Raw genomic sequence first — 14,932 nt, 5'->3', positions numbered from 1 at the left:
CACTGAACCTCCGGGTTCCATAGGCCATAGAGTTAGTTAGTTAGTTAGTTATTTCGACGTTTTGTGCGTCACTGGAAGACGGTCAAAATGGGCCTCGAAGGTGGGATAAAAATGACCCACTGCTCCGCCACTACCGAATTTCATGGTCCTTCCTTTCACATCGACTAGTGAATGTTTTGTGCCGTTTTGTGCTCTTATTTCCACGTTTTGCGCGTCACCAGAAGTGTGTCAAAATGGGCCTCCAAAGTGTGACAAAAATGATCCACTGTTCCGACACTATCGAATTTCTAGATCGTTACTTTCGCATCGTTTAGTGCCTTTTTTGAAAGCTTTCTGCGCCTATTTCTCGTCTTGTGCATCACCCGAGGTGAGTTAAACGGGCCTTTAAAGTGGGAGTTAAATGGCTCATTGTTCCTCCACTATCGAATTTCGGGGTTGGTTCTTTCGCATCTTTTAGTGCCTGTTTTGTACGTTTTGTGCGTCGCCGGAAGTATGTCAAAATGGACCTACGAATATAATGAAATAAGTTAAAGTTGTTCCGCTACAAACGAATTTGGAGGACGTTTCCTTCACATCGTTTAATGTGTATTTTGTACCGTTCTGTTCGCCTACTTCTACGTTTTGAGCATCACCAGAAATGCGTCAAAATGGTCCATCAAGGTGTGAGGAAATAGAGCCATTGTTCCGCCACTATCGAATTTTGAGGTCGTTTCTTTTGCATCGTATAGTGCCTGCTTTGTACCGTTTTGTCCTCCTGTTTCCACCTTAGTGCGACAACGAAAATGGGTCAAATTGCTCTACAAGTATAGCGGAATAACTTAATGCTGTTCCGTCACCATCGAATGTCTTGGTCGTTTCCTTCACATTTTTATGCATGATTTGTGTCGCTTTGTGCATCAGTGCAAGTGGGTCAAAATGGACCTTGAAAGTGGAATGAATATGTCTTTTTCTGCCATATTTGTAGGTCGTCTTTGACCCACTTTCGTTGGCGCACAAAACGTGAAAATATGCTCAGAAACGGTAAATACATGCGCTAAACAATACGAAAAAAGCGACCTCGTAATTCGATCTTGGTGGGAGAGTGGGTCATTTTTCTTCCCACATTGAATGCCCGTTTTGACACACTACCATTGATTTATAAAACGTGGACATAGGCTTACAAAACGGTAGAAAACACGCACAAGACGATGTGAAGGAAATGACCTCGAAATCGTTTCTGACGGAACAGTATTAACTTGTTCCGCCATATTTGTAGGACAACATTGAGCCATTTCCGGTGACGCAGAAAACAAGGAAATAGGCGCACAAAGCGACACAAAAATGGAGATTTAGCTTAATTACATGGAAATTTTAAGTTTGTAAGCTTAATTATATGGAAAATGTTATACATTTTTCCTTTACGTTGGTCTATTTTACGTTGATTTGGGACTTCCAAATTTTATTCTTTTTTCCACTGAAAAGTATCTATAATTCAACAAGGAAATAATTATGTATTATAATTATAATAATTATCTATATAATTGAATTCATTGTAATTTGGTTCATAGAAAACACTTTACCATTTCGTACTAGCTGTTATGCCCGTTCTTCGCACGGATCAGATAAAATATCAATGTAAACAAACTGAACAACGGGAGAAGAATTAAGAAACATTTCTAAAATTGGACATATTTTGTGTATCCAACAACGTACATGTGTTTTCATTGGGAAGACCGATGGGGGCTGAATTTGAACGTAAACACTATCGGCGGTGTCACTATACATCTGAGCAACCCCGATAAATATGGATTCGACACAAATATTGGTCATTTACTGCTACTTTTACATGTCCCGGTGAACGCCCCCTCAGACCCCCTTGGTTCGAGTTGTGAAAAAAAACTCTGGCCCCCAACCAATACCGCGAAAACTATGAATGTGACACTAACATATGCCATTTTCTACTACTTTTTACATATCCCGGTAAAAGCCCCTATGATCATCTGGTTCCAATTTTGAAAAACAACGCCTCTGGTCCGCAGCCGATGGGGGCTGTATTTGGAAGTCAACGCCTGTGGAAGTATCACCATTCATCTCAGCGACAGCGAAAACTATGGATTTGACACTAATATCGGTAATTTTACATTATTTTTACATGTCTCGAAATCCCCACCCCAGTGACTCCCGGCCCGCATACAATGGTGGCTAAATTTGAAAAAAAAATCACTAATGAAAGTATCACCATTGATCTCAGCGACCGCGAAAACTACGGATTTGACATCGGTCATTGTGGATTATTTTTACTTGTCTCGTGATCCCCTTTATAATGCCCCCGTTCCTTAGCTGATGGGGCTAAATGTGAAAGTAAACGCGTTTTTAAGTTTCACCATTGAGCCCAGCGACCCCGAAAACTATGGATTTGACATAAACTATTTGGATTTGATTTCGGTCATTTTCGATTATTTTTAGATGTCTCAGAATTCCCCCCTCTGGTGACCCAAAGCCCGCATACATTGGTGGATGAATTTGATTCATCGCTAATGGTAGTGTCACCATTGATATCAGCAACCGCGAAAACTATGGATTTGACACTAATATCGGTCATTTTGGATTACTTTTACTTTTCGGTATCCCCCCCTCCGTTGACTCACGGCCCGCAGCTGAATAGGGAGAATTTGGAAGTTAATGCGATCGGAGTTTCACCATTGATCTCAGCGACCGCGAAAACTATGAAATCGACACTGATATCGGTCATTTTCTAGTACTTTTACTTGTCCCGGTAGACGCCCCCCTGAGACCCCCTCGTTCGAATTTTGTCAAAAACGCCTTGCTTTGGTGTGGGACCTGGACCAAGGTATCTTTGATCAAAATTTGGTAACTCTCAGCCTTCAACTTGTCTGGTCCCCAGGCCGGTCCCGGTAAACGTCCCCCTGAGATTACCTAGTTCGAAATTAGAATAAAAGCTCTTCGTCTTGATCTGGGGCCCTAGACCAAGCTACCCGTAACCAAATTTTGAAGTTTCGGTCCACTCGTCTGGTCTCTTTTGACGCGGATACTTTTTCACTCGGACCTATTTTACGTGGGGCACTTTCGACTCGAACCCTATTGACGCGGGGCCATTTTGACTCCAGCCCTTTTGACTAGGGCTTCTTTGACGTGGGCTTTCTTGTCACCGAGTATGGGTTCTTTTGACCAGGAACCATTTTAATTTGGACCCTTTTGACTCAGGTCCTTTGGTCGCCGAGCCCTTTTGGAACGAGCCTTTTAGACGCGGGGCCGTTTTTCACTCGGGCAGTTTTGTCGTGGGGCACTTTTGACTCGGGCATTTCGGTTCTCGCCCTTTTGTCCGTACTCTTCTGACATAGAATATTCAGCAGCTGAAGTGCGTGGGGACATGGGGAAGGTATGAGTAAATAGATGATCAACGATACAGAGCGCATTAAAATTTGTTAGGCAACTGGTCATATCTCTCTCCTTCTCGTGATTTGCACTCCTGATCTCAGGCTTTTGAGCCGTGGAATTGTATTTACCGGGCCTTTTGTTGCTGGGCCTTTTTGACAGGGACCTTTTTGACGCAGGGCTTCTTTGATTCGGCCTCTTTTAACGCGGGGCCTTTTTGACTCTGGGCTTTTGTCGCGGGGCCCTTTGAGTAGGGCCATTTTGACACGGAATCGTCTTAAACCGTGCCCTTTTGAGGTGTTATTTTTTACCCGGGCATTTTTGAGATAGGGCCTTTTTGTCGCGTCGAACTTTTAATTCGGGCACTTTTGACATTGGGTCTCTTTTGACTCGAACCCTTTTGTCGCCGGTCCCTTTTTACTCTGGCATTTCTGTCTTCGCCCTTTTGTCTGTGCCCTTCAGACAGAGCTCTCTCTCTCTCTCTCTCTCTCTCTCTCTCTCTCTCTCTCTCTCTCTCTATATATATATATATATATATATATATATATATATATATATATATATAAATTCACCAGCTAAAATGTGGGGGCAGGGATGAGTAAATAGATGATGAACGATCAGGCGCGGAATTGTGTTTACCGGGCCCTTTTGACGCGGGGCTCTTTTGACTCGGCTCTTCTTAACGATGGGCCTTTTAACTTGGGTCTTTTTTACGCAGGGCCGTTTTGGTGCGGAGTTTTCTTTGACCTGGGCTTTTTTTTGACATAGGACCCTTTCGACTCGAGCACTCTTGTCGTGGGGCCTTTTTGACCGGATCCGTCTTGACTCGGGCCTTTCCATTCTCGTCCTTCTGTCGGGCCATGCTGATATGGAACCACATAACACAGAAGCTGAAATGTGTGGGACAGGTGGCGGGTATGAGTAAATCGATGATCCAGGGCGCAGTAAAATTACTTACGCCACTTTTCATATCTCTTTTCTTCTCTCTACATTATATCTGGAGATGAATGTTCTGACTAATAGGCTACAGTGGCGATTTTAAAAAGTAAGAGGATATATGCTATCAATGATAAATCTTATGACTTTTAATATATATAGGGCAATAAATCGAAAAACTCTATATCGGTCTTTTACCTCCCCCCCCTTCCCGTTGGAAAAAATCCTGCAGGCGTTAGTGATTATCATGTTGCTTAATTACTTTATTATATTGTGCTATACATAGAATAAACACTGTTGTGTTTTATTTAATAATAAGAATCTTATTTACATTTATTGCGGCCCTTGCTTGACGACAGCGAAACATATTCACGTTCAAGTTAATCAGTTTCCATTCTCAAATGAGAACAGTGAGGCGAATCAAGTAATTCACTAACTCATTTAGGACTTAGAAAAGTGTCCTGGGAAAATGTCACAGTAAATTCCTGAAGAGTGAAAAGCGCTAGTAGCAGTTGTTAGCAGTTATTAACTTCACATATAGGACAATAAATTGAAAAACTGAAAATACGAATCTTTTCAGAGATGACAGTTCGCTGATGCTTCAAATGTATGCCTTTACTCCCTATACTACGTTATTTCCCTAGTCAAAATAAAAACTCTTCAAAATTAATCACAATTTCTTATGCAACCATCCCTTCCTCGGAGTACTGCACTGTCACATACCCATCACGGCGATGTAAAGGCACTTTTGGCGACGAGGATACATAGAGGTAACCGCTGTAGGAATAGACGAACAAACCGTAACTATCAAAGTAGAAACAATAATCACAGAAAAGAAAGAAAAAAGTAACCAAAACTTTGTATGCTGATACGAATTTTCTCTCAGGAAAGCAACGCATTTCTTTTACTCTTTCTTTCAACTGTCAGGTGATAAACATTCATTCATTTTTTTTTCTTTTTTGCTTTTAGTTTTGGTGATGCATGGAAAAAATGAAAAGAAGAACTACACATTTCTTTTAAACTCATTTTTGCTTCCAGCTTTTAACTGTTCAGCAAAGAGAAGCTAACACGTTTTCTTTCTTTATTTTGATAAGATAGTCGCTGCATTTTCGAACACCTGTGTTTATGGTTACGAATAACGGGTGATACACAGCTGATTAATTATTTTCCTCTTTTTGTCTTTGCTCCGTGTAGCACTTCATACCTCAATCAGCTGTGTATTTGTGTTACAAACCTTATCACTGACTTACTATTAGTTTAATGTCATTAATTTTTCTTGTTTTCATTTCAGATGTTAGAATTATATTTTTTAGTAAATAATTAACGTATCACACACGTAGAGGGACCGTATTTAGCCAAAAACGGTTTGATATCTTGGAGAGATATCCGTACCTCAGCTAGTGGGAAGATGTTTTGTCCTCATAAGATTTTTCTATTGTTTTTCATTTAAAAAAATCTTTTTAGAATCCCTTCCCACTTTCCAAATTCTTAAACACGTTATCATACATATGATTCACAATTAATGTTTGATTTTCTTTTCAGAATTTAAAAATAAAATTATCAAGATGCTTAGAATGAGAAAATTTTTAGTTCTTAGTTATGTATATATTTCTGTGTTTGTAAATGAAACTTAGTACATAATCTCATGCGTAGAACATGAAACTTTACAATTATCAATGTTAAATTTCTTTTTCAGTGTTAATCTTAGATTCCCGTTTTCATTTTGAAATGTTTACTGTAATTTGTTTGAACCTCATTTACGTCATTTACCCGATTTTGACTTTATTTGAATTTCCAGGATGTGACATGATATATTTTGTTCGAAGAGAAAAGTTTAGAACGGAAAGTAGGCTAAGCCTTAAACGAGTGAAACAGGCATTTCCTTGTTAGCTAATAGTGTGTGTAGGAATGTCATGTGAATAGTATATTCTCCGAACGAAAGTAGTAATCTTTTTATTTTAGAAGGAAGTATATGAACAGATATTCTGATGGTGAACAGTCGTTTTCTCTCCCATATTGATATGTATGCGGAAATATGTTTAACTTCTATATTTTCTTGTAATTTCTAATGAACATTTTTTTTGTCTTCTCTAGACCACTGAACGACCGTAGGGAATTTCTTCGGGTAGGATATTTTATGGCGATAAATATTTTTTTATTAGGGAGGCAATATTTCCTGGAATTGCAGATCTCTCGCAAAAATGGATGTGGCTAATCCATTGGATATTCCATAGCTAACTGTATTTTCGCCATCAATCGCAAAATATAGTTTTTCATTTCTCTTCTTTTATAATAACCCGCAACTAACCATGTGTATTCTTGGGTTAGATTTTTTAGTGTATGTTATTGTCTAGTAAGATTTCAGCGAATATTTTAACGTTTATGAATCGTAACTATATTGTGTACTTGTATGCTAATGAGTTGTAATGCTTATTTTTCATGTTAATTTTGAGAAAATTGTATTTTAGTTCCAGTATGTCCTAGAAACTATTAGAATTCGATATAGATCCCGAATAATAAACTTATTTTCTTTCCAACAGCATGAAGCCATAATGATTTATGAAAATTATTTTCTGTCAGTTATTTCGTATCCTCGATAACTGAATTTTAATATGTTAATAATACCATTTTGAATATTTGTAGCGAAGATGCCTAAAGAAGCTTGTTACAGCTGTTTCGTAGGGAATTTTATCTTGATGTTTCAGACCAACCAGAAAGTTGTAATGTCGTTGACTATATTTTTGTGTTTGTATCCCATGTTTTTCTTTTAGTAGGTCTCATGTATTTTGTCTTATAGAGACATATCTTTACGATGCTACGAAAGCATTTGTATCTTGTGTGTTTACACATTTTTTCTAGGTGGAAGACGTATGTTATGTTCCAGGGAACATACGTGTATTTTGCTGAATATTAACGTTTATATTGCAGTTATGTGTAGAAACATTTTGTAAGTGCCTATGGTTGCAGGCTTTCCTCGTTTCTAATTTTGCCTCGAAGGTGTCGATGGCATATTTCGTGTGTATGTACGTGTAGTATTACACATTTTTTCCCACCTATGGTTTTGGTCTATTCATGGCGTAATGACCATTTATTTTCAAGAATGTTTGGACTAGTGAGTCAACTTCCTTGATTCAGACTTTTGGAAAACTTTTATCAATATTGAATAGTTTTCAACGCTATATTTATAATTTTTTTGCAGATAATACCCATCTATTCTGGTAACCCTACAATGTTTACGTTTTTGGAAGTAAACAACGACCATTATTCTAGGCCTAAGCTAATAATAACTTTGTTTCAGAACGAAACCATTTGTTGTATTGACCATTATTGAATTATAGTCTCGATTTTCACGACGAGAGGATAGCATTTGATCTTATAGTGTGCCGAATTTTCTTCATACATGTCAACGAAATCCGATCTTTTTCTTTGATATTCAGAATCATGCTTATTTCTTGGAATCACTACGAACGTCATCTTTGACACTTAAGTTTATTTTTTTTTTATTTTTGAAAATGATTTTTCGTTCTTTTCTGCCAAACAACAGGAGGCACAGATAAAAAAGGGACATACAGGTGAAAATCTTATTTTGATTACATATTGTCAGTTTATCATGTGTCTACATTTTCATTCATTTTACTTTTTTTATGATTTTCATATTTTTCAAATATATCACAGTAAATCGAAACTTTGACAATAATTTTAATATTTCAGTACCTTTAACTTATTTGCTCTTTGCATATTCATTATATTGTAATATAGATATCAGTATATTTAAAAGAAGACATTTACTAATTTTTATTGAAATGTTTGATAATTCTTTAAGTCGATATTTTCTTGAATAGTTATTGAGTGTGTAAGTCTCACACCATATGACAGTGTTGCCAACTAACTAATTTTAATTTTTTGGTGAAAAACCTAATTTTATTCATACTTCGTCATACTTCCAAGGGTTCTCAACCTGTCTACGTGTGCAGTTGACAGGTCGTTCCACGTTTCAGACGCCATATATTACCACTACCAGGTTATAGAAGATTTTTTTGTGGACACATTGTATATTTCGTGAAGACAGTGATCATTATTTTCGATTTATACTTTATTCTGCGACGCATATAAGTTCTTTCTTTGGTGGGAATTGCTTCTTTCCCACACAATTGGACAAAGAAGTCTTTCATCGTTTTCTCATATATATATTTAAACATTGCTTTTGCTGAGAACATTTCAGTTAGTGACTAACCATTTCAGTGTTTCTCCCTGACTTATTATATGCACAGTATATATTCTGCAGTTATTGGGAACTGAATTAAGTGCTTTCTTTAATCGCTTATGGAAACATTACAATATATTACAGAAATACGGGCTGACCAGATGTCCCAGTGGCCAAAGTGGCACCAGCCTCACAGTTTTTGCAGTTCGTTATCTGTACTTTCTCACGCCAGTGTTATCGCCGTGTCTAGTGCATTATGGGCAGTTGACTAAAATTAACATAAATTGTTTTCCATATTCTGTTTGTATGTGCATACAGGTGAGTTAACTGAGTGATTTTTGAAATGAACTGCCAACACTTTTAGTTGATCATTGCAACCCGTAGCTTGAGCTTGGGTGCTCAAGGAGTTCGACTCCAGGTCTGGAAGCCGGAACCACGCATGTCGTGTCGAGCTTCAGATACAACTTTTTGTGAAGGGGCACAAGCTATTTAGCAGGTGAAGAACGATTTCTTACGGCTAGCCCCAACTAGTGAAGTCCCAGGTTCATAAACCTTGTGCGCTAAAAAGTTATATACGCGCCCTCCAATATCAGTATTCAACTGTGGATACCTTCTTTTCGTTTATTTGCTGAAGATTCGCCTTTACGCTGCAGGACTGTTCAGCGTAACAACTGGATTCATCGTGGGACGATCCAGACAACTTTTCGCCAGTGCTAATCTCCCAAGTGCGGCAAGGGTGTGAGAGAAGCATTTGTAGTGATATCTGAATCATAATCATATATATATAGAGGGCTATATTGCCCGAAAAGGGCAAAGCGTGATTTTAGCGACTAAAATTGTTATACATCCTCAGTGTTCAGTGTTGTGTTCATTCTTCTTCCTTTTTTTTAGTTATTTTTTTTTATATAATAGTGTTCTAATAAATAAGTATGTTGTCATTTAATCCAGTGTGTTTGTATGAGTATTGTTTGTGTGCGCTATGGTCTGGATGACCGTCTGATCGTCCGTGAGGTTTTCGAGACGAGACATCCGAACTTCTCGGCGCCTAATGCTCATCTCATTATTGAGACCGACGAGCGATTTGGAAACAGTTTGTAACCTTTTCTTGGAGAGGTCCTTCATCGTTCTGTGCAGGTAAGTTAAAGTAACAGGAAGATACTTATTGGTAGTACCACGAGCCACGGACAGCGAACAGAATACGGAGTGGTTACATCTCCTTCAACTTGAACAATTTATTATATAAACTCTTTAACATGAATATAATATTAACAATAACAAAATAAATGTGCGGACACAAACAACATTATTCAAAACCAAATTCAACCATTTCCCATTTTGAATGGTAGTCCGGAAGTTATTAGACATTCGCATTCTACTATTTAATATTCTAAGTGGAATTTACTGATTATTCTTTTTAAAAGGTTTCTTATATCAAATATATTCTCAAATTTAATTTAATCCCACGTATTAAAATTATATGATTTCTGTAGTAACCAAAGACACACCAGTCACCAAAAATGTGCAGCAGTTGGGCCAAAATGGAAGAAAAAGTAGATTAAAATGTAGTACTGACAATTTCTTGACGAGTCATATATCGTTGGCACTGTACACAAATATATTACATTTCTTCCGTTTACCTTACGTATAGGAGCACTTTATATCAAGAACTATACAGAAATCACATTTTACTCATTTGAATTTGACGAACACAATTTTTAAGCTCCTACTCCTGCTTACCTCACTCTAATGGAAACGCAGTAGTTACGGGTAGATTACAAGAGATAGATGGCGTTTTAATCACTTCGAACAAGCGGATATCAAAACCCTGACATTGACCTACAGAGTCAATGTTTCCATATACAAGTTTATTTAACTAATCAGCTGATCGAAAATGTCGAAAGTTCTTCGACTTTTTTTTAACATGAAGTTATGAGAGAAATGTCTCAAGCTGATCACAGTTCTACCAAGATCTATCAGCGAGTTCTATCTTGTGTGTTCAATGCGAAATTATTCAAGTTTTTCTTTTATTTGTTCCTTTCTCGATATCAGATTACATGGACATGTGAATCAGTATCTTATGTTGTAGTTGTAAAATAATTACGTTATACAATACTATATTTGTAACATGTAACATTTCATTAAGCAGTAGTTATGAAATGAACTAAAATATGTGCTGACTTCCAAGGGGCAATCCACTTTAATATAATAATTCTAGTCCAGCTCCTTTGTACGCTTCTATGTCATCCATGATACAACAAGGAAATTTGTTCTTTTCGCCTTATTATCTTAACCCGTAAGTACTATGGACCGTCTCTGAGACCGCTGCGACTTTTCGTATTATTATATTTTCCACAGTCTCACTACTACAAGTGGATCTTTTCGTCTACCTTCCTGTCTAGCTAATAGTTACGTATTGTGAAGTTCGTGTTATAATTGATTCTCTGTGCACTGCGCTAGAGGGGTCGAGCGGTCTCACATACGTACTACAGTAGTTACGTGAGTATTTTGCTGTTCAGTTGTCTTTCGTTATCTACTGATTATTAGCAGTTTTGTGTCTTGCCGCGTGGCATGTCTTGCACCACACATCAAATAATGACCCAGAGACTGGAAAACCTGAAATATTCATATTTTATAACGAGTAAAGGCGGAGTGGATACTCTAGACAAAAAATATCGAGAGATTACACATCAAGTCGTCAAACAAGACGATAACCATGAATAATTTTCTTTATGCTGGTGGGTGTGCGTTTGGTATGAATACGTATGTCTTGCATGAAGTCTAGTGATGACAAGACTTGATTTCATGAAAGCGTTGGCAAAAGGACTTCGTAGGTCTCACATAGAACGTAGATTGTTCATCGGACATCTGCCACGAGAGCTGAGTTTTTCAATGAAGTGTATAATACTACAGCTTGAAAGTGTCTTTCCCACCATCGCGCTCAAGGAGTTTCAGAGGGAAACATAGTCTTCTGTCCATTGAGTTATAAGCGGAAAGCAAAGATATTCGTGTCAGCGGTGTGCCTTTACTTATTTCCTTGCAATGCAGGAAAAAAAAGACATAAGGGCCTACCTGAAGAAAGTACATCCTGTCAGAAAAAAATAATGCGGTATTTTCTGTACCGGAAAAACGCATTTTCTTTACTTTCGCCATCATTTAAGAACTAAAAATAAGTTTTATTCATTACCTTTTCACTACAAAAAATGTAACAGTACAACTATAACAGTACCTTCTTGTAAGTTTAAAAAAGCTAAAATTACATGTTTTTCTCTGTCTTATTGTATTTTTCGTTCTCAGTGCATCTATAAGAACAGTGTATTTTAAATTATTGTTATTCCGACTAAATAGAAACGAACAGAAGATTGAATATTTCAAAAATTACAATTTCAGAATAACAATGAAAGCATTGTTGCAAATTTTGACTATGCTCTCTTTCTCATTGTTTTAAAAATAGAAAGCTCTTTTTTACATCCTGAAATTACTATGTTTTATTTTTCTATATGCAACTAAGATATGTAGGATAGCATTTTGAAAAATATGCAATAAAACTGCTTTTCAAAAAATGCGAAACAACAATGAGGTCTAACAGACCGTTCCATAGTATTACGTGATTATTCTCGTCCATAGTACTTAAGGGTTAAGTAAAAAACTAAAATCTACGTGTTACTTTACATACAAATATAAGAGTTCTAACTTTAAATATCAATTGTATATACCCGTAGTAATTTTTTAGGTATATACAGTTACGACTAAAGTTCGTGGAAAATTGAGTTATAACAGATATTAGCATCTTCCTCCAGCTGAATTGTTTCAATATACGCCTGATAGTTGGAGAACCGGACTGGCAGTACAGACATGTCCCAAAACATTTCAGCCTATGATATTCCCACATTTGAAGCAATAAAGAACGAATAGTTCAGGATCCCTTAGCGAACCATAAAATAAAGAGGGTACATTCAATTTATGTTATTTTCTAGGAGATAGGAATGAATACAAAGGAAAGGAAAATAATAAAATGCGTCATGAAAAGAAAAAATCGTAAAAGAGTGAAACAATAGAGGAAGAAAGAAAGAAGAAAAAAGAAAAGGCTTGGGAATAAAAGCAATTTTAATTCCTAAGGATAAACATTCTATGTTTTCGCTCCTGCTCCTCAAAATGGTTTGCTCATTACTCCCTTTATAGGATAAATCTCGTCCAACTGGAATAAAAGTGGTTGAAATTAGCAATTTCTAATTTCAACATTTATTGCAATAGAGCAGAAAATGTTATTAGCGAAAAGTGGTTTTTGCAAACGATTTTGCGTACAAAGACAACATGTCTGGACTATCTACAACACTCTACCAAACCCCGAAGTGGTTCAAATTAAACAGGAAGTGGTTTAAATTTACTATTACTCCACATTTCAATATGGCATTCAACGTTTATTGCCATTCAAGGAAAACAGTAACAACTAGCGAATAGCGTTTCCTTGAAAATGATTCTGCATCTTAAGACATCATTTAAGACTATCCAAAATAGTGTATCTTAAGGTGTAGTAATTAAAATTTAGTATTCTTTCCGGTTTCAAAACTCTATAAGGTAGAAACGGAAAATACTATCAAGATGTGGTTGTTCTTTTGCGATTAATTCATAGTCTCAAGAATATGTTCCATTACCTTCGTTAACCCTCTACTGTAACCCGAAAGCAGTTAAAATTATCAATTTCCGTTATTATCCTTCTTTTCTTCGTGAACATAGCGGTAAAATACAGGTAGAAACAATGTTTTTTATTTATTTGTTTGTTTGCAAAAGATTCAGCGTCTTTAGACAACATATCACAACTATCGATAATATTTTATGGAAAGTATAAGCGGATTAAATTTACTTAATTTTTAGATTTAATATTAATTTTCGTAATGCATAAAAGATTAATGCTTTTAAGTTACTGTTTGTTGTAATTATTTCACGTCCCGAAAATAGGTTCCATTTGTTCTGTTGATTCTCTACTCAAATTGGAAATTGTTGAAATTTGCCATATCCAGTTTCAGCTCTTATTGTCATAGAACGAAACGGTAACTTACAGCGAGAAGCGATTGTTCTCAAACGTTTCAGTATGAATAGGCAACACATCATGCCCACCTACAATATTGCCAAATCCGGCAGTTTTTTAAGATTTACTATTATATCTAGTTTAACATTTTCGATCCGTGGCCAAGTCAGATTCGTTTTGCATATTTATTCCAAAAGGCCGGAGCGCGAGTTCAACTCGTTGTTTACGTAATAGCCGCTAAGTAACTTATTATGGGTTTCGATCGGTTGTAGGCCATATTAAGTACTTACTGACACAGAGTTCTTGAATAAATACTACTCACCTGTTATCTAGCGAAGAGTAAACAAACTTTTGCAGGTTAATTGTTATGATCAAATTTCTGTGTTTTACTGCAGCACGTTCGATAATATGGTAGAATATTTTGTTTCGAAATCTCTTTAATTTTACTGGAGTTGTCTTGTTTGAACCAAGTAAAATGAATATAGAAGAAATAAGAATTTAGAAGAGTACAGTTTAGATCGAGTTCCGAAGGTGAAATTGATGAATCAGATGTAGATCCTGATTTCGGAATTTAAAAAGTATGATAGTATATGAGCAGTTCTGTGCCGTGGAAAATCAGTGCCCTGGGCGAGAGTATACGAAGGCACCCTTTCCCCCATACATATGACTGAAGTCGACAGACCAGCCGCGAAGCGTCACCATGGATAGCGCCAAGTGCAAAAAAAATTTTGAAAATAAAACTTGATTTTCAAAAATAAAAGTTTGATTTTGAGCAGTTTTCATTACTTTTTCCTTCCAACATATATATACTGTTTTCCTCCCTAATTTTGCCCCCTTACTTCGGGTCCCGTTTCCGTAGCCTTGCCCGTCCCCACTCTCCTCCAATATTTTTACACGGTCCATCCAGAAAGTAACTTTCCCATGCGTCCCATACCTAGGAAATCGTATATAGCCGCCGGGACTGCGTTGACGTGAGAGTGTAAGGCCCTAGCTTGGCGCATATACCAGCGAAGCTTTCCTAATGCTTTCAGAACTGTAGTTGCAGTGTTTGAGGATGAAAGTGGTTTCCTATTCCAGCTCCCGTCACGTGCGAAGTGAAAGCAGTTATAAAGCTTTTGAATGTACAGGGTATAGCGCCGATTGAAACCTATCGTCAGCTGTGCCAGGTCTATGGTCCTAACGTCATGAACAAGCAAATAATGCGTTGCTGCTGTACACAATTTGCCGCAGGACGCTCAAATGTGAATGATGAGGAGCGAAGTGGGAGGTCAACTGTTATCACATACTACCTTGTGGAACTTGTTCGGAAATCATAATCGAGAATTGGTCCTTCACAATAAACGAAGTCAGTTCCCAGTTCCCAGTTGTCAGTTCCCTCAGATTTCACGCTA

The sequence above is a fragment of the Thermobia domestica genome, chromosome 5, assembly GCF_964235325.1.
Source record: "Thermobia domestica chromosome 5, izTheDome1.hap1.1, whole genome shotgun sequence".
In the NCBI taxonomy this organism is placed as follows: Eukaryota; Metazoa; Arthropoda; class Insecta; order Zygentoma; family Lepismatidae; genus Thermobia; species Thermobia domestica.
This window is presented reverse-complemented; position numbering follows the sequence as displayed.